We start from the raw sequence: 21,223 nt of genomic DNA, 5'->3' as shown, positions 1-21,223 counted from the left end.
TCCATTAGAAGAATGATCATGGAATAATGCATAAAACCCATTTAATGTTATATGTATGTCTTAAACTAGTAAAGTATTAAAGGGCTAACTTGAAAGATTTTTTTCAAACTGAATCACCCTCATGATTATACCTCCAGTGGCTATAATCCCCACATGGATTTTGGTAGATGCTGGTGGCTAGAAGCTCCAGTGGTGCAATCGGTCAGCGCACGGTACTTATACGGCAGTACTTAGCAGAGCATTGCCGAGGTTGTGAGTTTGAGCCTCACCTGGAGCATGGTTTTAGAAAGCCAGAGAGATTATAGCAGCAAAAGTTTTAAAATTCTAGCTAGAAAGATTGTTTGAGCATTGCATGGCTGTAAGCAATTAGAAGAATTCTCAGAAAGTAATGCAAACGGCTCGAATATAACTGCATGGTCATCGTTCATTAAAAGAGAGTTCAAGGGCTAATGGATAGCCCAGCATTACATTGGATAGGTTTGTTCAATTGAAGTACATATTAGGTAGAATGTGTGTTAATCATTGGGCAAGAGATTCTTATAGGTAGGGGCTTGTGTGATCAAGCTTAGTAGCCTAGCTTTAAAAAGGACCATTTTGTTTCTGATTCCCCACATTGTGTTTGATAATATGACTCTGTGTCAGAAGCTCCAGTGGCGCAATCGGTCAGCGCGCGGTACTTATAAGGCAGTACACAGCAGAGCAATGCCGAGGTTGTGAGTTCGAGCCTCACCTGGAGCACGGTTTTAGAAAGCAAGAGACGCTATGGAATTGAAAGATTTCAATGTCTAACTTAAAAGATCATCTGAACATCACAATGCCGTCATCCATTAGAAGAATGATCACGGAATAATGCATAAAACCCATTTAATGTTCTATGTATGTCTTAAACTAGTAAAGTATTAAAGGGCTAACTTGAAAGATTTTTTTCAAACTGAATCACCCTCATGATTATAGCTCCAGTGGCTATAATCCCCACATGGATTTTGGTAGATGTTACAGTCTAGAAGCTCCAGTGGCGCAATCGGTCAGCGCGCGGTACTTATAAGGCAGTACGCAGCAGAGCAATGCCGAGGTTGTGAGTTCGAGCCTCACCTGGAGCATGGTTTTAGAAAGCCAGAGAGATTATAGCAGCGCAAGTTTTCAAATTCTAGCTAGAAAGATTGTTTGAGCATTGCATGGCTGGAAACAATTAGAAGAATTCTCAGAAAGTAATGCAAACGGCTTGAATATAACTGCATGGTCATCGTTCATTAAAAGAGAGTTCAAGGGCTAATGGATAGCCCAGCATTACATTGGATAGGTTTGTTCAATTGAAGTACATATTAGGTAGAATGTGTGTTAATCATTGGGCAAGAGAGGCTTATAGGTAGGGGCTTATGTGATCAAGCTTAGTAGCCTAGCTTTAAAATGGATCATTTTGTTTCTGATTCCCCACATTGTGTTTGATAATATGACTCTGTGTCAGAAGCTCCAGTGGCGCAATCGGTCAGCGCGCGGTACTTATAAGGCAGTACGCAGCAGAGCAATGCCGAGGTTGTGAGTTCGAGCCTCACCTGGAGCATGGTTTTAGAAAGCCAGAGAGATTATAGCAGCGCAAGTTTTCAAATTCTAGCTAGAAAGATTGTTTGAGCATTGCATGGCTGTAAACAATTAGAAGAATTCTCAGAAAGTAATGCAAACGGCTTGAATATAACTGCATGGTCATCGTTCATTAAAAGAGAGTTCAAGGGCTAATGGATAGCCCAGCATTACATTGGATAGGTTTGTTCAATTGAAGTACATATTAGGTAGAATGTGTGTTAATCATTGGGCAAGAGAGGCTTATAGGTAGGGGCTTATGTGATCAAGCTTAATAGCCTAGCTTTAAAATGGATCATTTTGTTTCTGATTCCCCACATTGTGTTTGATAATATGACTCTGTGTCATATTATCATATTATCATTTTAAAGCTAGGATTAGTAGCCTAGCTTTAAAATGGATCATTTTGTTTCTGATTCCCCACATTGTGTTTGATAATATGCCTCTGTGTCAGAAGCTCCAGTGGCGCAATCGGTCAGCGCGCGGTACTTATAAGGCAGTACGCAGCAGAGCAATGCCGAGGTTGTGAGTTCGAGCCTCACCTGGAGCACGGTTTTAGAAAGCAAGAGACGCTATGGAATTGAAAGATTTCAATGTCTAACTTAAAAGATCGTCTGAACATCACATTGCCATCATCCATTAGAAGAATGATCACGGAATAATGCATAAAACCCATTTAATGTTTTATGTATGTCTTAAACTAGTAAAGTATTAAAGGGCTAACTTGAAAGATTTTTTTCAAACTGAATCACCCTCATGATTATAGCTCCAGTGGCTATAATCCCCACATGGATTTTGGTAGATGTTGCAGTCTAGAAGCTCCAGTGGCGCAATCGGTCAGCGCGCGGTACTTATAAGGCAGTACGCAGCAGAGCAATGCTGAGGTTGTGAGTTTGAGCCTCACCAGGAGCATGGTTTTAGAAAGCCAGAGAGATTATAGCAGCGCAAGTTTTCAAATTCTAGCTATAAAGATTGTTTGAGCATTGCATGGCTGGAAACAATTAGAAGAATTCTCAGAAAGTAATGCAAACGGCTTGAATATAACTGCATGGTCATCGTTCATTAAAAGAGAGTTCAAGGGCTAATGGATAGCCCAGCATTACATTGGATAGGTTTGTTCAATTGAAGTACATATTAGGTAGAATGTGTGTTAATCATTGGGCAAGAGAGGCTTATAGGTAGGGGCTTATGTGATCAAGCTTAGTAGCCTAGCTTTAAAATGGATCATTTTGTTTCTGATTCCCCACATTGTGTTTGATAATATGACTCTGTGTCAGAAGCTCCAGTGGCGCAATCGGTCAGCGCGCGGTACTTATAAGGCAGTACGCAGCAGAGCAATGCCGAGGTTGTGAGTTCGAGCCTTACCTGGAGCATGGTTTTAGAAAGCAAGAGACGCTATGGAATTGAAAGATTTCAATGTCTAACTTAAAAGATCGTCTGAACATCACATTGCCGTCATCCATTAGAAGAATGATCACGGAATAATGCATAAAACCCATTTAATGTTCTATGTATGTCTTAAACTAGTAAAGTATTAAAGGGCTAACTTGAAAGATTTTTTTCAAACTGAATCACCCTCATGATTATAGCTCCAGTGGCTATAATCCCCACATGGATTTTGGTAGATATTGCAGTCTAGAAGCTCCAGTGGCGCAATCGGTCAGCGCGCGGTACTTATAAGGCAGTACGCAGCAGAGCAATGCCGAGGTTGTGAGTTCGAGCCTCACCTGGAGCATGGTTTTAGAAAGCCAGAGAGATTATAGCAGCACAAGTTTTCAAATTCTAGCTAGAAAGATTGTTTGAGCATTGCATGGCTGTAAACAATTAGAAGAATTCTCAGAAAGTAATGCAAACGGCTTGAACATAACTGCATGGTCATCGTTCATTAAAAGAGAGTTCAAGGGCTAATGGATAGCCCAGCATTACATTGGATAGGTTTGTTCAATTGAAGTACATATTAGGTAGAATGTGTGTTAATCATTGGGCAAGAGATTCTTATAGGTAGGGGCTTGTGTGATCAAGCTTAGTAGCCTAGCTTTAAAAAGGACCATTTTGTTTCTGATTCCCCACATTGTGTTTGATAATATGCCTCTGTGTCAGAAGCTCCAGTGGCGCAATCGGTCAGCGAGTGGTACTTATAAGGCAGTACGCAGCAGAGCAATGCCGAGGTTGTGAGTTCGACCCTCACCTGGAGCACGGTTTTAGAAAGCAAGAGACGCTATGGAATTGAAAGATTTTAATGTCTAACTTAAAAGATCGTCTGAACATCACATTGCCGTCATCCATTAGAAGAATGATCATGGAATAATGCATAAAACCCATTTAATGTTCTATGTATGTCTTAAACTAGTAAAGTATTAAAGGGCTAACTTGAAAGATTTTTTTCAAACTGAATCACCCTCATGATTATAGCTCCAGTGGCTATAATCCCCACATGGATTTTGGTAGATGTTGCAGTCTAGAAGCTCCAGTGGCGCAATCGGTCAGCGCGCGGTACTTATAAGGCAGTACGCAGCAGAGCAATGCCGAGGTTGTGAGTTCGAGCCTCACCTGGAGCATGGTTTTAGAAAGCCAGAGAGATTATAGCAGCGCAAGTTTTCAAATTCTAGCTAGAAAGATTGTTTGAGCATTGCATGGCTGTAAACAATTAGAAGAATTCTCAGAAAGTAATGCAAACGGCTTGAATATAACTGCATGGTCATCGTTCATTAAAAGAGAGTTCAAGGGCTAATGGATAGCCCAGCATTACATTGGATAGGTTTGTTCAATTGAAGTACATATTAGGTAGAATGTGTGTTAATCATTGGGCAAGAGATTCTTATAGGTAGGGGCTTGTGTGATCAAGCTTAGTAGCCTAGCTTTAAAAAGGACCATTTTGTTTCTGATTCCCCACATTGTGTTTGATAATATGCCTCTGTGTCAGAAGCTCCAGTGGCGCAATCGGTCAGCGAGTGGTACTTATAAGGCAGTACGCAGCAGAGCAATGCCGAGGTTGTGAGTTCGACCCTCACCTGGAGCACGGTTTTAGAAAGCAAGAGACGCTATGGAATTGAAAGATTTTAATGTCTAACTTAAAAGATCGTCTGAACATCACATTGCCGTCATCCATTAGAAGAATGATCATGGAATAATGCATAAAACCCATTTAATGTTCTATGTATGTCTTAAACTAGTAAAGTATTAAAGGGCTAACTTGAAAGATTTTTTTCAAACTGAATCACCCTCATGATTATAGCTCCAGTGGCTATAATCCCCACATGGATTTTGGTAGATGATGCAGTCTAGAAGCTCCAGTGGCGCAATCGGTCAGCGCGCGGTACTTATAAGGCAGTACGCAGCAGAGCAATGCCGAGGTTGTGAGTTCGAGCCTCACCTGGAGCATGGTTTTAGAAAGCCAGAGAGATTATAGCAGCGCAAGTTTTCAAATTCTAGCTAGAAAGATTGTTTGAGCATTGCATGGCTGTAAACAATTAGAAGAATTCTCAGAAAGTAATGCAAACGGCTTGAATATAACTGCATGGTCATCGTTCATTAAAAGAGAGTTCAAGGGCTAATGGATAGCCCAGCATTACATTGGATAGGTTTGTTCAATTGAAGTACATATTAGGTAGAATGTGTGTTAATCATTGGGCAAGAGATTCTTATAGGTAGGGGCTTGTGTGATCAAGCTTAGTAGCCTAGCTTTAAAAAGGACCATTTTGTTTCTGATTCCCCACATTGTGTTTGATAATATGCCTCTGTGTCAGAAGCTCCAGTGGCGCAATCGGTCAGCGAGTGGTACTTATAAGGCAGTACGCAGCAGAGCAATGCCGAGGTTGTGAGTTCGACCCTCACCTGGAGCACGGTTTTAGAAAGCAAGAGACGCTATGGAATTGAAAGATTTCAATGTCTAACTTAAAAGATCGTCTGAACATCACAATGCCGTCATCCATTAGAAGAATGATCACGGAATAATGCATAAAACCCATTTAATGTTCTATGTATGTCTTAAACTAGTAAACTATTAAAGGGCTAACTTGAAAGATTTTTTCAAACTGAATCACCCTCATGATTATAGCTCCATTGGCTATAATCCCCACATGGATTTTGGTAGATGTTGCAGTCTAGAAGCTCCAGTGGCGCAATCGGTCAGCGCGCGGTACTTATAAGGCAGTACGCAGCAGAGCAATGCCGAGGTTGTGAGTTCGAGCCTCACCTGGAGCATGGTTTTAGAAAGCCAGAGAGATTATAGCAGCGCAAGTTTTCAAATTCTAGCTAGAAAGATTGTTTGAGCATTGCATGGCTGGAAACAATTAGAAGAATTCTCAGAAAGTAATGCAAACGGCTTGAATATAACTGCATGGTCATCGTTCATTAAAAGAGAGTTCAAGGGCTAATGGATAGCCCAGCATTACATTGGATAGGTTTGTTCAATTGAAGTACATATTAGGTAGAATGTGTGTTAATCATTGGGCAAGAGAGGCTTATAGGTAGGGGCTTATGTGATCAAGCTTAGTAGCCTAGCTTTAAAATGGATCATTTTGTTTCTGATTCCCCACATTGTGTTTGATAATATGACTCTGTGTCAGAAGCTCCAGTGGCGCAATCGGTCAGCGCGCGGTACTAATAAGGCAGTACGCAGCAGAGCAATGCCGAGGTTGTGAGTTCGAGCCTCACCTGGAGCACGGTTTTAGAAAGCAAGAGACGCTATGGAATTGAAAGATTTCAATGTCTAACTTAAAAGATCGTCTGAACATCACATTGCTGTCATCCATTAGAAGAATGATCACGGAATAATGCATAAAACCCATTTAATGTTCTATGTATGTCTTAAACTAGTAAAGTATTAAAGGGCTAACTTGAAAGATTTTTTTCAAACTGAATCACCCACATGATTATAGCTCCAGTGGCTATAATCCCCACATGGATTTTGGTAGATGTTTGCAGTCTAGAAGCTCCAGTGGCGCAATCGGTCAGCGCGCGGTACTTATAAGGCAGTACGCAGCAGAGCAATGCCGAGGTTGTGAGTTCGAGCCTCACCTGGAGCGTGGTTTTAGAAAGCCAGAGAGATTAAAGCAGCGCAAGTTTTCAAATTCTAGCTAGAAAGATTGTTTGAGCATTGCATGGCTGGAAACAATTAGAAGAATTCTCAGAAAGTAATGCAAACGGCTTGAATATAACTGCATGGTCATCGTTCATTAAAAGAGAGTTCAAGGGCTAATGGATAGCCCAGCATTACATTGGATAGGTTTGTTCAATTGAAGTACATATTAGGTAGAATGTGTGTTAATCATTGGGCAAGAGAGGCTTATAGGTAGGGGCTTATGTGATCAAGCTTAGTAGCCTAGCTTTAAAATGGATCATTTTGTTTCTGATTCCCCACATTGTGTTTGATAATATGACTCTGTGTCAGAAGCTCCAGTGGCGCAATCGGTCAGCGCGCGGTACTTATAAGGCAGTACGCAGCAGAGCAATGCCGAGGTTGTGAGTTCGAGCCTCTCCTGGAGCACGGTTTTAGAAAGCAAGAGACGCTATGGAATTGAAAGATTTTAATGTCTAACTTAAAAGATCGTCTGAACATCACATTGCCGTCATCCATTAGAAGAATGATCATGGAATAATGCATAGAACCCATTTAATGTTCTATGTATGTCTTAAACTAGTAAAGTATTAAAGGGCTAACTTGAAAGATTTTTTTCAAACTGAATCACCCTCATGATTATAGCTCCAGTGGCTATAATCCCCACATGGATTTTGGTAGATGTTGCAGTCTAGAAGCTCCAGTGGCGCAATCGGTCAGCGCGCGGTACTTATAAGGCAGTACGCAGCAGAGCAATGCCGAGGTTGTGAGTTCGAGCCTCACCTGGAGCATGGTTTTAGAAAGCCAGAGAGATTATAGCAGCGCAAGTTTTCAAATTCTAGCTAGAAAGATTGTTTGAGCATTGCATGGCTGTAAACAATTAGAAGAATTCTCAGAAAGTAATGCAAACGGCTTGAATATAACTGCATGGTCATCGTTCATTAAAAGAGAGTTCAAGGGCTAATGGATAGCCCAGCATTACATTGGATAGGTTTGTTCAATTGAAGTACATATTAGGTAGAATGTGTGTTAATCATTGGGCAAGAGATTCTTATGGGTAGGGGCTTGTGTGATCAAGCTTAGTAGCCTAGCTTTAAAAAGGACCATTTTGTTTCTGATTCCCCACATTGTGTTTGATAATCAGAGGCGGACAGAGTACAGAGCTTTGTTACTTGAGTAAAAGTACAGATACCCCTTGCTAAATTTTACTCAAGTACAAGTAAAAGTACTACAGTCAGATGTCTACTTAAGTAAAAGTACTAAAGTACTTGTTTTTAAAAGTACTTGAGTATCAAGAGTACAAGAGTAGATTTTCTAAATATTGCATTAGTAATCTACTGCCACAGTGCTTACATTTATGCACAGAAACGTCCTACATGGAGTTATGAAAAATGTTAAAGTTAATACCTTGGAGAATGTAAAAGGAATTGAAAGTAAAATCTAATTCTAAATCTAATTTAATTTAATTTTTGGGGGGGTCCCATCTTTAAATGCGGGGACAACACACACACACACCACATGTAAGGGTGGCGCTGCCAATAAACCACCTAAAAGCTGTCACAAAGAACCGGCAAAAGGAATGATTATGAATATGTAAAATATAGCAAGGAGATATTTTAATTGTTTATTAATAAACACTTGTTAATAAACAAGTGTTTTCTTTGTCAGTGTCGGCTAAGATGAAGTTGACGATGCTGACTCGCGATATTCAGTAGTGAACGCGCCAGAGAGAAATGCACATTTCATACGGATTACATAAGCAGAGAGCAGTCTGTAGTCTGTTTTCTTTCGTTTTGAATTTTTCTGTTTAAAAGTAGACATGTCTGTGAGAGGCAAGTAGGCTACCTTATATGAGGAGACGAGACGAGACGAGATCCAGTTCACGTGCCGGCGCCTCCATTTCTTATCTATCGTCTGCTATTTACTTCTTATTTATTAAACCCAGGCAACTGGTTGAAGAAACATTGATTAAAATTAAGATAAAATTAATGCAAAAGGAAATTCAGGTTAAAGAAAGGTTTTGTGTTTTCTGTTTGATGTCTCTGTGAAAGTTTTAAAGCATTTTTCAAGCCGCTTTCAGAGCGCTCACGTCCGTAACGGAGAACACGTCCATAACATTGTTTTTTCCTCATAAATGCAAACCCGAAAAATAAAATAAAACAAAATTAATATTTTATGTACTGTGGAGACTGAGCGCCAACCCTTCTTCATTTGCTGGGTAGTAGCCTACTTTGGTTTGCGCAGTGTAATTCACATAATCAGTAAAAATATATTTTGCCTCCTAAAGTTTTTTTTTAAGAAATCAGAAATCCCTCGTGGCTACGCCACTGCCACATTTGAACCTGACTGTGTTAAACACACCACATACTCAAGAACATCAAACCAAATGCTTGGCTTACATTAATGTGTAATATAAAATCTGACCATGGAGTTGACTTTGGCGGAAAGCTGAAAGTGATTGCTGATAGGCTGTCCCAATCAGTGGCGCCTGCACAATCCAATCACGTTTGAGAGGGAAACAACAAATTGAGGGTTTCCGAGATTTTTTTTTTTTTTTTTTTACTCGGGTACTCACGGTTATGGATAGAAATGTATTGGAGTAAAGAGTACAATATTTGCCTCTCAAATGTACTTGAGTAAAGTCATGAGTACTCCCCAAAAATGATACTCGAGTAAAGTACAGATCCCTCAAAATTGTACTTAAGTACTGTACTCAAGTAAATGTACTCCGTTACTGTCCGGCTCTGTTGATAATATGCCTCTGTGTCAGAAGCTCCAGTGGCGCAATCGGTCAGCGAGTGGTACTTATAAGGCAGTACGCAGCAGAGCAATGCCGAGGTTGTGAGTTCGACCCTCACCTGGAGCACGGTTTTAGAAAGCAAGAGACGCTATGGAATTGAAAGATTTTAATGTCTAACTTAAAAGATCGTCTGAACATCACATTGCCGTCATCCATTAGAAGAATGATCATGGAATAATGCATAAAACCCATTTAATGTTCTATGTATGTCTTAAACTAGTAAAGTATTAAAGGGCTAACTTGAAAGATTTTTTTCAAACTGAATCACCCTCATGATTATAGCTCCAGTGGCTATAATCCCCACATGGATTTTGGTAGATGATGCAGTCTAGAAGCTCCAGTGGCGCAATCGGTCAGCGCGCGGTACTTATAAGGCAGTACGCAGCAGAGCAATGCCGAGGTTGTGAGTTCGAGCCTCACCTGGAGCATGGTTTTAGAAAGCCAGAGAGATTATAGCAGCGCAAGTTTTCAAATTCTAGCTAGAAAGATTGTTTGAGCATTGCATGGCTGTAAACAATTAGAAGAATTCTCAGAAAGTAATGCAAACGGCTTGAATATAACTGCATGGTCATCGTTCATTAAAAGAGAGTTCAAGGGCTAATGGATAGCCCAGCATTACATTGGATAGGTTTGTTCAATTGAAGTACATATTAGGTAGAATGTGTGTTAATCATTGGGCAAGAGATTCTTATAGGTAGGGGCTTGTGTGATCAAGCTTAGTAGCCTAGCTTTAAAAAGGACCATTTTGTTTCTGATTCCCCACATTGTGTTTGATAATATGCCTCTGTGTCAGAAGCTCCAGTGGCGCAATCGGTCAGCGAGCGGTACTTATAAGGCAGTACGCAGCAGAGCAATGCCGAGGTTGTGAGTTCGACCCTCACCTGGAGCACGGTTTTAGAAAGCAAGAGACGCTATGGAATTGAAAGATTACAATGTCTAACTTAAAAGATCGTCTGAACATCACAATGCCGTCATCCATTAGAAGAATGATCACGGAATAATGCATAAAACCCATTTAATGTTCTATGTATGTCTTAAACTAGTAAACTATTAAAGGGCTAACTTGAAAGATTTTTTCAAACTGAATCACCCACATGATTATAGCTCCAGTGGCTATAATCCCCACATGGATTTTGGTAGATGTTGCAGTCTAGAAGCTCCAGTGGCGCAATCGGTCAGCGCGCGGTACTTATAAGGCAGTACGCAGCAGAGCAATGCCGAGGTTGTGAGTTCGAGCCTCACCAGGAGCATGGTTTTAGAAAGCCAGAGAGATTATAGCAGCGCAAGTTTTCAAATTCTAGCTAGAAAGATTGTTTGAGCATTGCATGGCTGGAAACAATTAGAAGAATTCTCAGAAAGTAATGCAAACGGCTTGAATATAACTGCATGGTCATCGTTCATTAAAAGAGAGTTCAAGGGCTAATGGATAGCCCAGCATTACATTGGATAGGTTTGTTCAATTGAAGTACATATTAGGTAGAATGTGTGTTAATCATTGGGCAAGAGAGGCTTATAGGTAGGGGCTTATGTGATCAAGCTTAGTAGCCTAGCTTTAAAATGGATCATTTTGTTTCTGATTCCCCACATTGTGTTTGATAATATGACTCTGTGTCAGAAGCTCCAGTGGCGCAATCGGTCAGCGCGCGGTACTTATAAGGCAGTACGCAGCAGAGCAATGCCGAGGTTGTGAGTTCGAGCCTCACCTGGAGCATGGTTTTAGAAAGCCAGAGAGATTATAGCAGCGCAAGTTTTCAAATTCTAGCTAGAAAGATTGTTTGAGCATTGCATGGCTGGAAACAATTAGAAGAATTCTCAGAAAGTAATGCAAACGGCTTGAATATAACTGCATGGTCATCGTTCATTAAAAGAGAGTTCAAGGGCTAATGGATAGCCCAGCATTACATTGGATAGGTTTGTTCAATTGAAGTACATATTAGGTAGAATGTGTGTTAATCATTGGGCAAGAGATTCTTATAGGTAGGGGCTTGTGTGATCAAGCTTAGTAGCCTAGCTTTAAAAAGGACCATTTTGTTTCTGATTCCCCACATTGTGTTTGATAATATGCCTCTTTGTCAGAAGCTCCAGTGGCGCAATCGGTCAGCGAGCGGTACTTATAAGGCAGTACGCAGCAGAGCAATGCCGAGGTTGTGAGTTCGACCCTCACCTGGAGCACGGTTTTAGAAAGCAAGAGACGCTATGGAATTGAAAGATTTCAATGTCTAACTTAAAAGATCGTCTGAACATCACAATGCCGTCATCCATTAAAAGAATGATCACGGAATAATGCATAAAACCCATTTAATGTTCTATGTATGTCTTAAACTAGTAAACTATTAAAGGGCTAACTTGAAAGATTTTTTCAAACTGAATCACCCTCATGATTATAGCTCCATTGGCTATAATCCCCACATGGATTTTGGTAGATGTTGCAGTCTAGAAGCTCCAGTGGCGCAATCGGTCAGCGCGCGGTACTTATAAGGCAGTACGCAGCAGAGCAATGCCGAGGTTGTGAGTTCGAGCCTCACCTGGAGCATGGTTTTAGAAAGCCAGAGAGATTATAGCAGCGCAAGTTTTCAAATTCTAGCTAGAAAGATTGTTTGAGCATTGCATGGCTGGAAACAATTAGAAGAATTCTCAGAAAGTAATGCAAACGGCTTGAATATAACTGCATGGTCATCGTTCATTAAAAGAGAGTTCAAGGGCTAATGGATAGCCCAGCATTACATTGGATAGGTTTGTTCAATTGAAGTACATATTAGGTAGAATGTGTGTTAATCATTGGGCAAGAGAGGCTTATAGGTAGGGGCTTATGTGATCAAGCTTAGTAGCCTAGCTTTAAAATGGATCATTTTGTTTCTGATTCCCCACATTGTGTTTGATAATATGACTCTGTGTCAGAAGCTCCAGTGGCGCAATCGGTCAGCGCGCGGTACTAATAAGGCAGTACGCAGCAGAGCAATGCCGAGGTTGTGAGTTCGAGCCTCACCTGGAGCACGGTTTTAGAAAGCAAGAGACGCTATGGAATTGAAAGATTTCAATGTCTAACTTAAAAGATCGTCTGAACATCACATTGCTGTCATCCATTAGAAGAATGATCACGGAATAATGCATAAAACCCATTTAATGTTCTATGTATGTCTTAAACTAGTAAAGTATTAAAGGGCTAACTTGAAAGATTTTTTTCAAACTGAATCACCCACATGATTATAGCTCCAGTGGCTATAATCCCCACATGGATTTTGGTAGATGTTTGCAGTCTAGAAGCTCCAGTGGCGCAATCGGTCAGCGCGCGGTACTTATAAGGCAGTACGCAGCAGAGCAATGCCGAGGTTGTGAGTTCGAGCCTCACCTGGAGCGTGGTTTTAGAAAGCCAGAGAGATTATAGCAGCGCAAGTTTTCAAATTCTAGCTAGAAAGATTGTTTGAGCATTGCATGGCTGGAAACAATTAGAAGAATTCTCAGAAAGTAATGCAAACGGCTTGAATATAACTGCATGGTCATCGTTCATTAAAAGAGAGTTCAAGGGCTAATGGATAGCCCAGCATTACATTGGATAGGTTTGTTCAATTGAAGTACATATTAGGTAGAATGTGTGTTAATCATTGGGCAAGAGAGGCTTATAGGTAGGGGCTTATGTGATCAAGCTTAGTAGCCTAGCTTTAAAATGGATCATTTTGTTTCTGATTCCCCACATTGTGTTTGATAATATGACTCTGTGTCAGAAGCTCCAGTGGCGCAATCGGTCAGCGCGCGGTACTTATAAGGCAGTACGCAGCAGAGCAATGCCGAGGTTGTGAGTTCGAGCCTCTCCTGGAGCACGGTTTTAGAAAGCAAGAGACGCTATGGAATTGAAAGATTTTAATGTCTAACTTAAAAGATCGTCTGAACATCACATTGCCGTCATCCATTAGAAGAATGATCATGGAATAATGCATAGAACCCATTTAATGTTCTATGTATGTCTTAAACTAGTAAAGTATTAAAGGGCTAACTTGAAAGATTTTTTTCAAACTGAATCACCCTCATGATTATAGCTCCAGTGGCTATAATCCCCACATGGATTTTGGTAGATGTTGCAGTCTAGAAGCTCCAGTGGCGCAATCGGTCAGCGCGCGGTACTTATAAGGCAGTACGCAGCAGAGCAATGCCGAGGTTGTGAGTTCGAGCCTCACCTGGAGCATGGTTTTAGAAAGCCAGAGAGATTATAGCAGCGCAAGTTTTCAAATTCTAGCTAGAAAGATTGTTTGAGCATTGCATGGCTGTAAACAATTAGAAGAATTCTCAGAAAGTAATGCAAACGGCTTGAATATAACTGCATGGTCATCGTTCATTAAAAGAGAGTTCAAGGGCTAATGGATAGCCCAGCATTACATTGGATAGGTTTGTTCAATTGAAGTACATATTAGGTAGAATGTGTGTTAATCATTGGGCAAGAGATTCTTATGGGTAGGGGCTTGTGTGATCAAGCTTAGTAGCCTAGCTTTAAAAAGGACCATTTTGTTTCTGATTCCCCACATTGTGTTTGATAATATGCCTCTGTGTCAGAAGCTCCAGTGGCGCAATCGGTCAGCGCGCGGTACTTATAAGGCAGTACGCAGCAGAGCAATGCCGAGGTTGTGAGTTCGAGCCTCTCCTGGAGCACGGTTTTAGAAAGCAAGAGACGCTATGGAATTGAAAGATTTTAATGTCTAACTTAAAAGATCGTCTGAACGTAACATTGCCGTCATCCATTAGAAGAATGATCATGGAATAATGCATAGAACCCATTTAATGTTCTATGTATGTCTTAAACTAGTAAAGTATTAAAGGGCTAACTTGAAAGATTTTTTTCAAACTGAATCACCCTCATGATTATAGCTCCAGTGGCTATAATCCCCACATGGATTTTGGTGGATTTTGGTAGATGTTGCAGTCTAGAAGCTCCAGTGGCGCAATCGGTCAGCGCGCGGTACTTATAAGGCAGTACGCAGCAGAGCAATGCCGAGGTTGTGAGTTCGAGCCTCACCTGGAGCATGGTTTTAGAAAGCCAGAGAGATTATAGCAGCGCAAGTTTTCAAATTCTAGCTAGAAAGATTGTTTGAGCATTGCATGGCTGTAAACAATTAGAAGAATTCTCAGAAAGTAATGCAAACGGCTTGAATATAACTGCATGGTCATCGTTCATTAAAAGAGAGTTCAAGGGCTAATGGATAGCCCAGCATTACATTGGATAGGTTTGTTCAATTGAAGTACATATTAGGTAGAATGTGTGTTAATCATTGGGCAAGAGATTCTTATGGGTAGGGGCTTGTGTGATCAAGCTTAGTAGCCTAGCTTTAAAAAGGACCATTTTGTTTCTGATTCCCCACATTGTGTTTGATAATATGCCTCTGTGTCAGAAGCTCCAGTGGCGCAATCGGTCAGCGAGTGGTACTTATAAGGCAGTACGCAGCAGAGCAATGCCGAGGTTGTGAGTTCGACCCTCACCTGGAGCACGGTTTTAGAAAGCAAGAGACGCTATGGAATTGAAAGATTTTAATGTCTAACTTAAAAGATCGTCTGAACATCACATTGCCGTCATCCATTAGAAGAATGATCATGGAATAATGCATAAAACCCATTTAATGTTCTATGTATGTCTTAAACTAGTAAAGTATTAAAGGGCTAACTTGAAAGATTTTTTTCAAACTGAATCACCCTCATGATTATAGCTCCAGTGGCTATAATCCCCACATGGATTTTGGTAGATGATGCAGTCTAGAAGCTCCAGTGGCGCAATCGGTCAGCGCGCGGTACTTATAAGGCAGTACGCAGCAGAGCAATGCCGAGGTTGTGAGTTCGAGCCTCACCTGGAGCATGGTTTTAGAAAGCCAGAGAGATTATAGCAGCGCAAGTTTTCAAATTCTAGCTAGAAAGATTGTTTGAGCATTGCATGGCTGTAAACAATTAGAAGAATTCTCAGAAAGTAATGCAAACGGCTTGAATATAACGGCATGGTCATCGTTCATTAAAAGAGAGTTCAAGGGCTAATGGATAGCCCAGCATTACATTGGATAGGTTTGTTCAATTGAAGTACATATTAGGTAGAATGTGTGTTAATCATTGGGCAAGAGATTCTTATAGGTAGGGGCTTGTGTGATCAAGCTTAGTAGCCTAGCTTTAAAAAGGACCATTTTGTTTCTGATTCCCCACATTGTGTTTGATAATATGCCTCTGTGTCAGAAGCTCCAGTGGCGCAATCGGTCAGCGAGCGGTACTTATAAGGCAGTACGCAGCAGAGCAATGCCGAGGTTGTGAGTTCGACCCTCACCTGGAGCACGGTTTTAGAAAGCAAGAGACGCTATGGAATTGAAAGATTTCAATGTCTAACTTAAAAGATCGTCTGAACATCACAATGCCGTCATCCATTAGAAGAATGATCACGGAATAATGTATAAAACCCATTTAATGTTCTATGTATGTCTTAAACTAGTAAACTATTAAAGGGCTAACTTGAAAGATTTTTTCAAACTGAATCACCCTCATGATTATAGCTCCATTGGCTATAATCCCCACATGGATTTTGGTAGATGTTGCAGTTTAGAAGCTCCAGTGGCGCAATCGGTCAGTGCGCGGTACTTATAAGGAAGTACGCAGCAGAGCAATGCCGAGGTTGTGAGTTCGAGCCTCACCTGGAGCACGGTTTTAGAAAGCAAGAGACGCTATGGAATTGAAAGATTTCAATGTCTAACTTAAAAGATCGTCTGAACATCACATTGCCATCATCCATTAGAAGAATGATCACGGAATAATGCATAAAACCCATTTAATGTTCTATGTATGTCTTAAACTAGTAAAGTATTAAAGGGCTAACTTGAAAGATTTTTTTCAAACTGAATCACCCTCATGATTATAGCTCCAGTGGCTATAATCCCCACATGGATTTTGGTAGATGTTGCAGTCTAGAAGCTCCAGTGGCGCAATCGGTCAGCGCGCGGTACTTATAAGGCAGTACGCAGCAGAGCAATGCTGAGGTTGTGAGTTCGAGCCTCACCAGGAGCATGGTTTTAGAAAGCCAGAGAGATTATAGCAGCGCAAGTTTTCAAATTCTAGCTAGAAAGATTGTTTGAGCATTGCATGGCTGGAAACAATTAGAAGAATTCTCAGAAAGTAATGCAAACGGCTTGAATATAACTGCATGGTCATCGTTCATTAAAAGAGAGTTCAAGGGCTAATGGATAGCCCAGCATTACATTGGATAGGTTTGTTCAATTGAAGTACATATTAGGTAGAATGCGTGTTAATCATTGGGCAAGAGATTCTTATAGGTAGGGGCTTGTGTGATCAAGCTTAGTAGCCTAGCTTTAAAATTGATTATTTTGTTTCTGATTCCCCACATTGTGTTTGATAATATGCCTCTGTGTCAGAAGCTCCAGTGGCGCAATCGGTCAGCGCGCGGTACTTATAAGGCAGTACGCAGCAGAGCAATGCAGAGGTTGTGAGTTCGAGCCTCACCTGGAGCATGGTTTTAGAAAGCAAGAGACGCTATGGAATTGAAAGATTTTAATGTCTAACTTAAAAGATCGTCTGAACATCACATTGCCGTCATCCATTAGAAGAATGATCATGGAATAATGCATAAAACCCATTTAATGTTCTATGTATGTCTTAAACTAGTAAAGTATTAAATGGCTAACTTGAAAGATTTTTTTCAAACTGAATCACCCTCATGATTATAGCTCCAGTGGCTATAATCCCCACATGGATTTTGGTAGATGTTGCAGTCTAGAAGCTCCAGTGGCGCAATCGGTCAGCGCGCGGTATTTATAAGGCAGTACGCAGCAGAGCAATGCCGAGGTTGTGAGTTCGAGCCTCACCTGGAGCATGGTTTTAGAAAGCCAGAGAGATTATAGCAGCGCAAGTTTTCAAATTCTAGCTAGAAAGATTGTTTGAGCATTGCATGGCTGGAAACAATTAGAAGAATTCTCAGAAAGTAATGCAAACGGCTTGAATATAACTGCATGGTCATCGTTCATTAAAAGAGAGTTCAAGGGCTAATGGATAGCCCAGCATTACATTGGATAGGTTTGTTCAATTGAAGTACATATTAGGTAGAATGTGTGTTAATCATTGGGCAAGAGAGGCTTATAGGTAGGGGCTTATGTGATCAAGCTTAGTAGCCTAGCTTTAAAATGGATCATTTTGTTTCTGATTCCCCACATTGTGTTTGATAATATGACTCTGTGTCAGAAGCTCCAGTGGCGCAATCGGTCAGCGCGCGGTACTAATAAGGCAGTACGCAGCAGAGCAATGCCGAGGTTGTGAGTTCGAGCCTCACCTGGAGCACGGTTTTAGAAAGCAAGAGACGCTATGGAATTGAAAGATTTCAATGTCTAACTTAAAAGATCGTCTGAACATCACATTGCTGTCATCCATTAGAAGAATGATCACGGAATAATGCATAAAACCCATTTAATGTTCTATGTATGTCTTAAACTAGTAAAGTATTAAAGGGCTAACTTGAAAGATTTTTTTCAAACTGAATCACCCACATGATTATAGCTCCAGTGGCTATAATCCCCACATGGATTTTGGTAGATGTTTGCAGTCTAGAAGCTCCAGTGGCGCAATCGGTCAGCGCGCGGTACTTATAAGGCAGTACGCAGCAGAGCAATGCCGAGGTTGTGAGTTCGAGCCTCACCTGGAGCGTGGTTTTAGAAAGCCAGAGAGATTATAGCAGCGCAAGTTTTCAAATTCTAGCTAGAAAGATTGTTTGAGCATTGCATGGCTGGAAACAATTAGAAGAATTCTCAGAAAGTAATGCAAACGGCTTGAATATAACTGCATGGTCATCGTTCATTAAAAGAGAGTTCAAGGGCTAATGGATAGCCCAGCATTACATTGGATAGGTTTGTTCAATTGAAGTACATATTAGGTAGAATGTGTGTTAATCATTGGGCAAGAGAGGCTTATAGGTAGGGGCTTATGTGATCAAGCTTAGTAGCCTAGCTTTAAAATGGATCATTTTGTTTCTGATTCCCCACATTGTGTTTGATAATATGACTCTGTGTCAGAAGCTCCAGTGGCGCAATCGGTCAGCGCGCGGTACTTATAAGGCAGTACGCAGCAGAGCAATGCCGAGGTTGTGAGTTCGAGCCTCTCCTGGAGCACGGTTTTAGAAAGCAAGAGACGCTATGGAATTGAAAGATTTTAATGTCTAACTTAAAAGATCGTCTGAACATCACATTGCCGTCATCCATTAGAAGAATGATCATGGAATAATGCATAGAACCCATTTAATGTTCTATGTATGTCTTAAACTAGTAAAGTATTAAAGGGCTAACTTGAAAGATTTTTTTCAAACTGAATCACCCTCATGATTATAGCTCCAGTGGCTATAATCCCCACATGGATTTTGGTAGATGTTGCAGTCTAGAAGCTCCAGTGGCGCAATCGGTCAGCGCGCGGTACTTATAAGGCAGTACGCAGCAGAGCAATGCCGAGGTTGTGAGTTCGAGCCTCACCTGGAGCATGGTTTTAGAAAGCCAGAGAGATTATAGCAGCGCAAGTTTTCAAATTCTAGCTAGAAAGATTGTTTGAGCATTGCATGGCTGTAAACAATTAGAAGAATTCTCAGAAAGTAATGCAAACGGCTTGAATATAACTGCATGGTCATCGTTCATTAAAAGAGAGTTCAAGGGCTAATGGATAGCCCAGCATTACATTGGATAGGTTTGTTCAATTGAAGTACATATTAGGTAGAATGTGTGTTAATCATTGGGCAAGAGATTCTTATGGGTAGGGGCTTGTGTGATCAAGCTTAGTAGCCTAGCTTTAAAAAGGACCATTTTGTTTCTGATTCCCCACATTGTGTTTGATAATCAGAGGCGGACAGAGTACAGAGCTTTGTTACTTGAGTAAAAGTACAGATACCCCTTGCTAAATTTTACTCAAGTACAAGTAAAAGTACTACAGTCAGATGTCTACTTAAGTAAAAGTACTAAAGTACTTGTTTTTAAAAGTACTTGAGTATCAAGAGTACAAGAGTAGATTTTCTAAATATTGCATTAGTAATCTACTGCCACAGTGCTTACATTTATGCACAGAAACGTCCTACATGGAGTTATGAAAAATGTTAAAGTTAATACCTTGGAGAATGTAAAAGGAATTGAAAGTAAAATCTAATTCTAAATCTAATTTAATTTAATTTTTGGGGGGGTCCCATCTTTAAATGCGGGGACAACACACACACACACCACATGTAAGGGTGGCGCTGCCAATAAACCACCTAAAAGCTGTCACAAAGAACCGGCAAAAGGAATGATTATGAATATGTAAAATATAGCAAGGAGATATTTTAATTGTTTATTAATAAACACTTGTTAATAAACAAGTGTTTTCTTTGTCAGTGTCGGCTAAGATGAAGTTGACGATGCTGACTCGCGATATTCAGTAGTGAACGCGCCAGAGAGAAATGCACATTTCATACGGATTACATAAGCAGAGAGCAGTCTGTAGTCTGTTTTCTTTCGTTTTGAATTTTTCTGTTTAAAAGTAGACATGTCTGTGAGAGGCAAGTAGGCTACCTTATATGAGGAGACGAGACGAGACGAGATCCAGTTCACGTGCCGGCGCCTCCATTTCTTATCTATCGTCTGCTATTTACTTCTTATTTATTAAACCCAGGCAACTGGTTGAAGAAACATTGATTAAAATTAAGATAAAATTAATGCAAAAGGAAATTCAGGTTAAAGAAAGGTTTTGTGTTTTCTGTTTGATGTCTCTGTGAAAGTTTTAAAGCATTTTTCAAGCCGCTTTCAGAGCGCTCACGTCCGTAACGGAGAACACGTCCATAACATTGTTTTTTCCTCATAAATGCAAACCCGAAAAATAAAATAAAACAAAATTAATATTTTATGTACTGTGGAGACTGAGCGCCAACCCTTCTTCATTTGCTGGGTAGTAGCCTACTTTGGTTTGCGCAGTGTAATTCACATAATCAGTAAAAATATATTTTGCCTCCTAAAGTTTTTTTTTAAGAAATCAGAAATCCCTCGTGGCTACGCCACTGCCACATTTGAACCTGACTGTGTTAAACACACCACATACTCAAGAACATCAAACCAAATGCTTGGCTTACATTAATGTGTAATATAAAATCTGACCATGGAGTTGACTTTGGCGGAAAGCTGAAAGTGATTGCTGATAGGCTGTCCCAATCAGTGGCGCCTGCACAATCCAATCACGTTTGAGAGGGAAACAACAAATTGAGGGTTTCCGAGATTTTTTTTTTTTTTTTTTTACTCGGGTACTCACGGTTATGGATAGAAATGTATTGGAGTAAAGAGTACAATATTTGCCTCTCAAATGTACTTGAGTAAAGTCATGAGTACTCCCCAAAAATGATACTCGAGTAAAGTACAGATCCCTCAAAATTGTACTTAAGTACTGTACTCAAGTAAATGTACTCCGTTACTGTCCGGCTCTGTTGATAATATGCCTCTGTGTCAGAAGCTCCAGTGGCGCAATCGGTCAGCGAGTGGTACTTATAAGGCAGTACGCAGCAGAGCAATGCCGAGGTTGTGAGTTCGACCCTCACCTGGAGCACGGTTTTAGAAAGCAAGAGACGCTATGGAATTGAAAGATTTTAATGTCTAACTTAAAAGATCGTCTGAACATCACATTGCCGTCATCCATTAGAAGAATGATCATGGAATAATGCATAAAACCCATTTAATGTTCTATGTATGTCTTAAACTAGTAAAGTATTAAAGGGCTAACTTGAAAGATTTTTTTCAAACTGAATCACCCTCATGATTATAGCTCCA

The 21,223-nt window shown here is 40.5% G+C and overlaps 42 non-coding genes across 42 annotated transcripts; all 42 read left to right on the top strand.

Moving 5' to 3' along the window:
- Positions 1-183: 183 nt before the first annotated feature.
- Positions 184-277, top strand: trnai-uau (transfer RNA isoleucine (anticodon UAU)). Its single transcript has 2 exons — positions 184-221; positions 242-277. It is a non-coding gene; the product is annotated as a tRNA-Ile (tRNA).
- Positions 278-644: 367 nt separating this feature from the next.
- On the top strand, positions 645-738 carry trnai-uau (transfer RNA isoleucine (anticodon UAU)). Its single transcript has 2 exons — positions 645-682; positions 703-738. It is a non-coding gene; the product is annotated as a tRNA-Ile (tRNA).
- A 268-nt stretch (positions 739-1,006) lies between these two features.
- trnai-uau (transfer RNA isoleucine (anticodon UAU)) lies at positions 1,007-1,100 on the top strand. Its single transcript has 2 exons — positions 1,007-1,044; positions 1,065-1,100. It is a non-coding gene; the product is annotated as a tRNA-Ile (tRNA).
- Positions 1,101-1,467: 367 nt separating this feature from the next.
- On the top strand, positions 1,468-1,561 carry trnai-uau (transfer RNA isoleucine (anticodon UAU)). Its single transcript has 2 exons — positions 1,468-1,505; positions 1,526-1,561. It is a non-coding gene; the product is annotated as a tRNA-Ile (tRNA).
- A 473-nt stretch (positions 1,562-2,034) lies between these two features.
- On the top strand, positions 2,035-2,128 carry trnai-uau (transfer RNA isoleucine (anticodon UAU)). Its single transcript has 2 exons — positions 2,035-2,072; positions 2,093-2,128. It is a non-coding gene; the product is annotated as a tRNA-Ile (tRNA).
- A 729-nt stretch (positions 2,129-2,857) lies between these two features.
- On the top strand, positions 2,858-2,951 carry trnai-uau (transfer RNA isoleucine (anticodon UAU)). Its single transcript has 2 exons — positions 2,858-2,895; positions 2,916-2,951. It is a non-coding gene; the product is annotated as a tRNA-Ile (tRNA).
- A 268-nt stretch (positions 2,952-3,219) lies between these two features.
- trnai-uau (transfer RNA isoleucine (anticodon UAU)) lies at positions 3,220-3,313 on the top strand. The gene is made up of 2 exons: positions 3,220-3,257; positions 3,278-3,313. It is a non-coding gene; the product is annotated as a tRNA-Ile (tRNA).
- A 367-nt stretch (positions 3,314-3,680) lies between these two features.
- Positions 3,681-3,774, top strand: trnai-uau (transfer RNA isoleucine (anticodon UAU)). Its single transcript has 2 exons — positions 3,681-3,718; positions 3,739-3,774. It is a non-coding gene; the product is annotated as a tRNA-Ile (tRNA).
- Positions 3,775-4,042: 268 nt separating this feature from the next.
- trnai-uau (transfer RNA isoleucine (anticodon UAU)) lies at positions 4,043-4,136 on the top strand. Its single transcript has 2 exons — positions 4,043-4,080; positions 4,101-4,136. It is a non-coding gene; the product is annotated as a tRNA-Ile (tRNA).
- Positions 4,137-4,503: 367 nt separating this feature from the next.
- On the top strand, positions 4,504-4,597 carry trnai-uau (transfer RNA isoleucine (anticodon UAU)). The gene is made up of 2 exons: positions 4,504-4,541; positions 4,562-4,597. It is a non-coding gene; the product is annotated as a tRNA-Ile (tRNA).
- Positions 4,598-4,865: 268 nt separating this feature from the next.
- On the top strand, positions 4,866-4,959 carry trnai-uau (transfer RNA isoleucine (anticodon UAU)). The gene is made up of 2 exons: positions 4,866-4,903; positions 4,924-4,959. It is a non-coding gene; the product is annotated as a tRNA-Ile (tRNA).
- A 367-nt stretch (positions 4,960-5,326) lies between these two features.
- On the top strand, positions 5,327-5,420 carry trnai-uau (transfer RNA isoleucine (anticodon UAU)). Its single transcript has 2 exons — positions 5,327-5,364; positions 5,385-5,420. It is a non-coding gene; the product is annotated as a tRNA-Ile (tRNA).
- A 267-nt stretch (positions 5,421-5,687) lies between these two features.
- On the top strand, positions 5,688-5,781 carry trnai-uau (transfer RNA isoleucine (anticodon UAU)). The gene is made up of 2 exons: positions 5,688-5,725; positions 5,746-5,781. It is a non-coding gene; the product is annotated as a tRNA-Ile (tRNA).
- Positions 5,782-6,148: 367 nt separating this feature from the next.
- trnai-aau (transfer RNA isoleucine (anticodon AAU)) lies at positions 6,149-6,242 on the top strand. Its single transcript has 2 exons — positions 6,149-6,186; positions 6,207-6,242. It is a non-coding gene; the product is annotated as a tRNA-Ile (tRNA).
- A 269-nt stretch (positions 6,243-6,511) lies between these two features.
- trnai-uau (transfer RNA isoleucine (anticodon UAU)) lies at positions 6,512-6,605 on the top strand. Its single transcript has 2 exons — positions 6,512-6,549; positions 6,570-6,605. It is a non-coding gene; the product is annotated as a tRNA-Ile (tRNA).
- Positions 6,606-6,972: 367 nt separating this feature from the next.
- trnai-uau (transfer RNA isoleucine (anticodon UAU)) lies at positions 6,973-7,066 on the top strand. The gene is made up of 2 exons: positions 6,973-7,010; positions 7,031-7,066. It is a non-coding gene; the product is annotated as a tRNA-Ile (tRNA).
- A 268-nt stretch (positions 7,067-7,334) lies between these two features.
- trnai-uau (transfer RNA isoleucine (anticodon UAU)) lies at positions 7,335-7,428 on the top strand. The gene is made up of 2 exons: positions 7,335-7,372; positions 7,393-7,428. It is a non-coding gene; the product is annotated as a tRNA-Ile (tRNA).
- A 1,981-nt stretch (positions 7,429-9,409) lies between these two features.
- trnai-uau (transfer RNA isoleucine (anticodon UAU)) lies at positions 9,410-9,503 on the top strand. Its single transcript has 2 exons — positions 9,410-9,447; positions 9,468-9,503. It is a non-coding gene; the product is annotated as a tRNA-Ile (tRNA).
- Positions 9,504-9,771: 268 nt separating this feature from the next.
- Positions 9,772-9,865, top strand: trnai-uau (transfer RNA isoleucine (anticodon UAU)). The gene is made up of 2 exons: positions 9,772-9,809; positions 9,830-9,865. It is a non-coding gene; the product is annotated as a tRNA-Ile (tRNA).
- A 367-nt stretch (positions 9,866-10,232) lies between these two features.
- Positions 10,233-10,326, top strand: trnai-uau (transfer RNA isoleucine (anticodon UAU)). The gene is made up of 2 exons: positions 10,233-10,270; positions 10,291-10,326. It is a non-coding gene; the product is annotated as a tRNA-Ile (tRNA).
- Positions 10,327-10,593: 267 nt separating this feature from the next.
- On the top strand, positions 10,594-10,687 carry trnai-uau (transfer RNA isoleucine (anticodon UAU)). The gene is made up of 2 exons: positions 10,594-10,631; positions 10,652-10,687. It is a non-coding gene; the product is annotated as a tRNA-Ile (tRNA).
- A 367-nt stretch (positions 10,688-11,054) lies between these two features.
- On the top strand, positions 11,055-11,148 carry trnai-uau (transfer RNA isoleucine (anticodon UAU)). Its single transcript has 2 exons — positions 11,055-11,092; positions 11,113-11,148. It is a non-coding gene; the product is annotated as a tRNA-Ile (tRNA).
- A 367-nt stretch (positions 11,149-11,515) lies between these two features.
- trnai-uau (transfer RNA isoleucine (anticodon UAU)) lies at positions 11,516-11,609 on the top strand. The gene is made up of 2 exons: positions 11,516-11,553; positions 11,574-11,609. It is a non-coding gene; the product is annotated as a tRNA-Ile (tRNA).
- Positions 11,610-11,876: 267 nt separating this feature from the next.
- trnai-uau (transfer RNA isoleucine (anticodon UAU)) lies at positions 11,877-11,970 on the top strand. Its single transcript has 2 exons — positions 11,877-11,914; positions 11,935-11,970. It is a non-coding gene; the product is annotated as a tRNA-Ile (tRNA).
- Positions 11,971-12,337: 367 nt separating this feature from the next.
- On the top strand, positions 12,338-12,431 carry trnai-aau (transfer RNA isoleucine (anticodon AAU)). Its single transcript has 2 exons — positions 12,338-12,375; positions 12,396-12,431. It is a non-coding gene; the product is annotated as a tRNA-Ile (tRNA).
- A 269-nt stretch (positions 12,432-12,700) lies between these two features.
- On the top strand, positions 12,701-12,794 carry trnai-uau (transfer RNA isoleucine (anticodon UAU)). Its single transcript has 2 exons — positions 12,701-12,738; positions 12,759-12,794. It is a non-coding gene; the product is annotated as a tRNA-Ile (tRNA).
- A 367-nt stretch (positions 12,795-13,161) lies between these two features.
- trnai-uau (transfer RNA isoleucine (anticodon UAU)) lies at positions 13,162-13,255 on the top strand. The gene is made up of 2 exons: positions 13,162-13,199; positions 13,220-13,255. It is a non-coding gene; the product is annotated as a tRNA-Ile (tRNA).
- Positions 13,256-13,523: 268 nt separating this feature from the next.
- Positions 13,524-13,617, top strand: trnai-uau (transfer RNA isoleucine (anticodon UAU)). Its single transcript has 2 exons — positions 13,524-13,561; positions 13,582-13,617. It is a non-coding gene; the product is annotated as a tRNA-Ile (tRNA).
- Positions 13,618-13,984: 367 nt separating this feature from the next.
- On the top strand, positions 13,985-14,078 carry trnai-uau (transfer RNA isoleucine (anticodon UAU)). Its single transcript has 2 exons — positions 13,985-14,022; positions 14,043-14,078. It is a non-coding gene; the product is annotated as a tRNA-Ile (tRNA).
- Positions 14,079-14,356: 278 nt separating this feature from the next.
- Positions 14,357-14,450, top strand: trnai-uau (transfer RNA isoleucine (anticodon UAU)). Its single transcript has 2 exons — positions 14,357-14,394; positions 14,415-14,450. It is a non-coding gene; the product is annotated as a tRNA-Ile (tRNA).
- Positions 14,451-14,817: 367 nt separating this feature from the next.
- trnai-uau (transfer RNA isoleucine (anticodon UAU)) lies at positions 14,818-14,911 on the top strand. Its single transcript has 2 exons — positions 14,818-14,855; positions 14,876-14,911. It is a non-coding gene; the product is annotated as a tRNA-Ile (tRNA).
- Positions 14,912-15,179: 268 nt separating this feature from the next.
- On the top strand, positions 15,180-15,273 carry trnai-uau (transfer RNA isoleucine (anticodon UAU)). The gene is made up of 2 exons: positions 15,180-15,217; positions 15,238-15,273. It is a non-coding gene; the product is annotated as a tRNA-Ile (tRNA).
- A 367-nt stretch (positions 15,274-15,640) lies between these two features.
- On the top strand, positions 15,641-15,734 carry trnai-uau (transfer RNA isoleucine (anticodon UAU)). The gene is made up of 2 exons: positions 15,641-15,678; positions 15,699-15,734. It is a non-coding gene; the product is annotated as a tRNA-Ile (tRNA).
- A 267-nt stretch (positions 15,735-16,001) lies between these two features.
- trnai-uau (transfer RNA isoleucine (anticodon UAU)) lies at positions 16,002-16,095 on the top strand. Its single transcript has 2 exons — positions 16,002-16,039; positions 16,060-16,095. It is a non-coding gene; the product is annotated as a tRNA-Ile (tRNA).
- Positions 16,096-16,363: 268 nt separating this feature from the next.
- On the top strand, positions 16,364-16,457 carry trnai-uau (transfer RNA isoleucine (anticodon UAU)). The gene is made up of 2 exons: positions 16,364-16,401; positions 16,422-16,457. It is a non-coding gene; the product is annotated as a tRNA-Ile (tRNA).
- A 367-nt stretch (positions 16,458-16,824) lies between these two features.
- trnai-uau (transfer RNA isoleucine (anticodon UAU)) lies at positions 16,825-16,918 on the top strand. Its single transcript has 2 exons — positions 16,825-16,862; positions 16,883-16,918. It is a non-coding gene; the product is annotated as a tRNA-Ile (tRNA).
- A 268-nt stretch (positions 16,919-17,186) lies between these two features.
- trnai-uau (transfer RNA isoleucine (anticodon UAU)) lies at positions 17,187-17,280 on the top strand. The gene is made up of 2 exons: positions 17,187-17,224; positions 17,245-17,280. It is a non-coding gene; the product is annotated as a tRNA-Ile (tRNA).
- A 367-nt stretch (positions 17,281-17,647) lies between these two features.
- Positions 17,648-17,741, top strand: trnai-aau (transfer RNA isoleucine (anticodon AAU)). Its single transcript has 2 exons — positions 17,648-17,685; positions 17,706-17,741. It is a non-coding gene; the product is annotated as a tRNA-Ile (tRNA).
- Positions 17,742-18,010: 269 nt separating this feature from the next.
- trnai-uau (transfer RNA isoleucine (anticodon UAU)) lies at positions 18,011-18,104 on the top strand. Its single transcript has 2 exons — positions 18,011-18,048; positions 18,069-18,104. It is a non-coding gene; the product is annotated as a tRNA-Ile (tRNA).
- Positions 18,105-18,471: 367 nt separating this feature from the next.
- Positions 18,472-18,565, top strand: trnai-uau (transfer RNA isoleucine (anticodon UAU)). The gene is made up of 2 exons: positions 18,472-18,509; positions 18,530-18,565. It is a non-coding gene; the product is annotated as a tRNA-Ile (tRNA).
- A 268-nt stretch (positions 18,566-18,833) lies between these two features.
- Positions 18,834-18,927, top strand: trnai-uau (transfer RNA isoleucine (anticodon UAU)). Its single transcript has 2 exons — positions 18,834-18,871; positions 18,892-18,927. It is a non-coding gene; the product is annotated as a tRNA-Ile (tRNA).
- Positions 18,928-20,908: 1,981 nt separating this feature from the next.
- trnai-uau (transfer RNA isoleucine (anticodon UAU)) lies at positions 20,909-21,002 on the top strand. Its single transcript has 2 exons — positions 20,909-20,946; positions 20,967-21,002. It is a non-coding gene; the product is annotated as a tRNA-Ile (tRNA).
- Positions 21,003-21,223: the final 221 nt, after the last annotated feature.

This window comes from Rhinichthys klamathensis, unplaced genomic scaffold (genome assembly GCF_029890125.1).
Source record: "Rhinichthys klamathensis goyatoka isolate OS25496 unplaced genomic scaffold, OSU_Roscu_1.1 h1tg000720l_1, whole genome shotgun sequence".
Lineage (NCBI taxonomy): Eukaryota > Metazoa > Chordata > Actinopteri > Cypriniformes > Leuciscidae > Rhinichthys > Rhinichthys klamathensis.
Note: the sequence above shows the minus strand (reverse complement) of the source record. Positions and strands in the feature narration are given on the sequence as shown.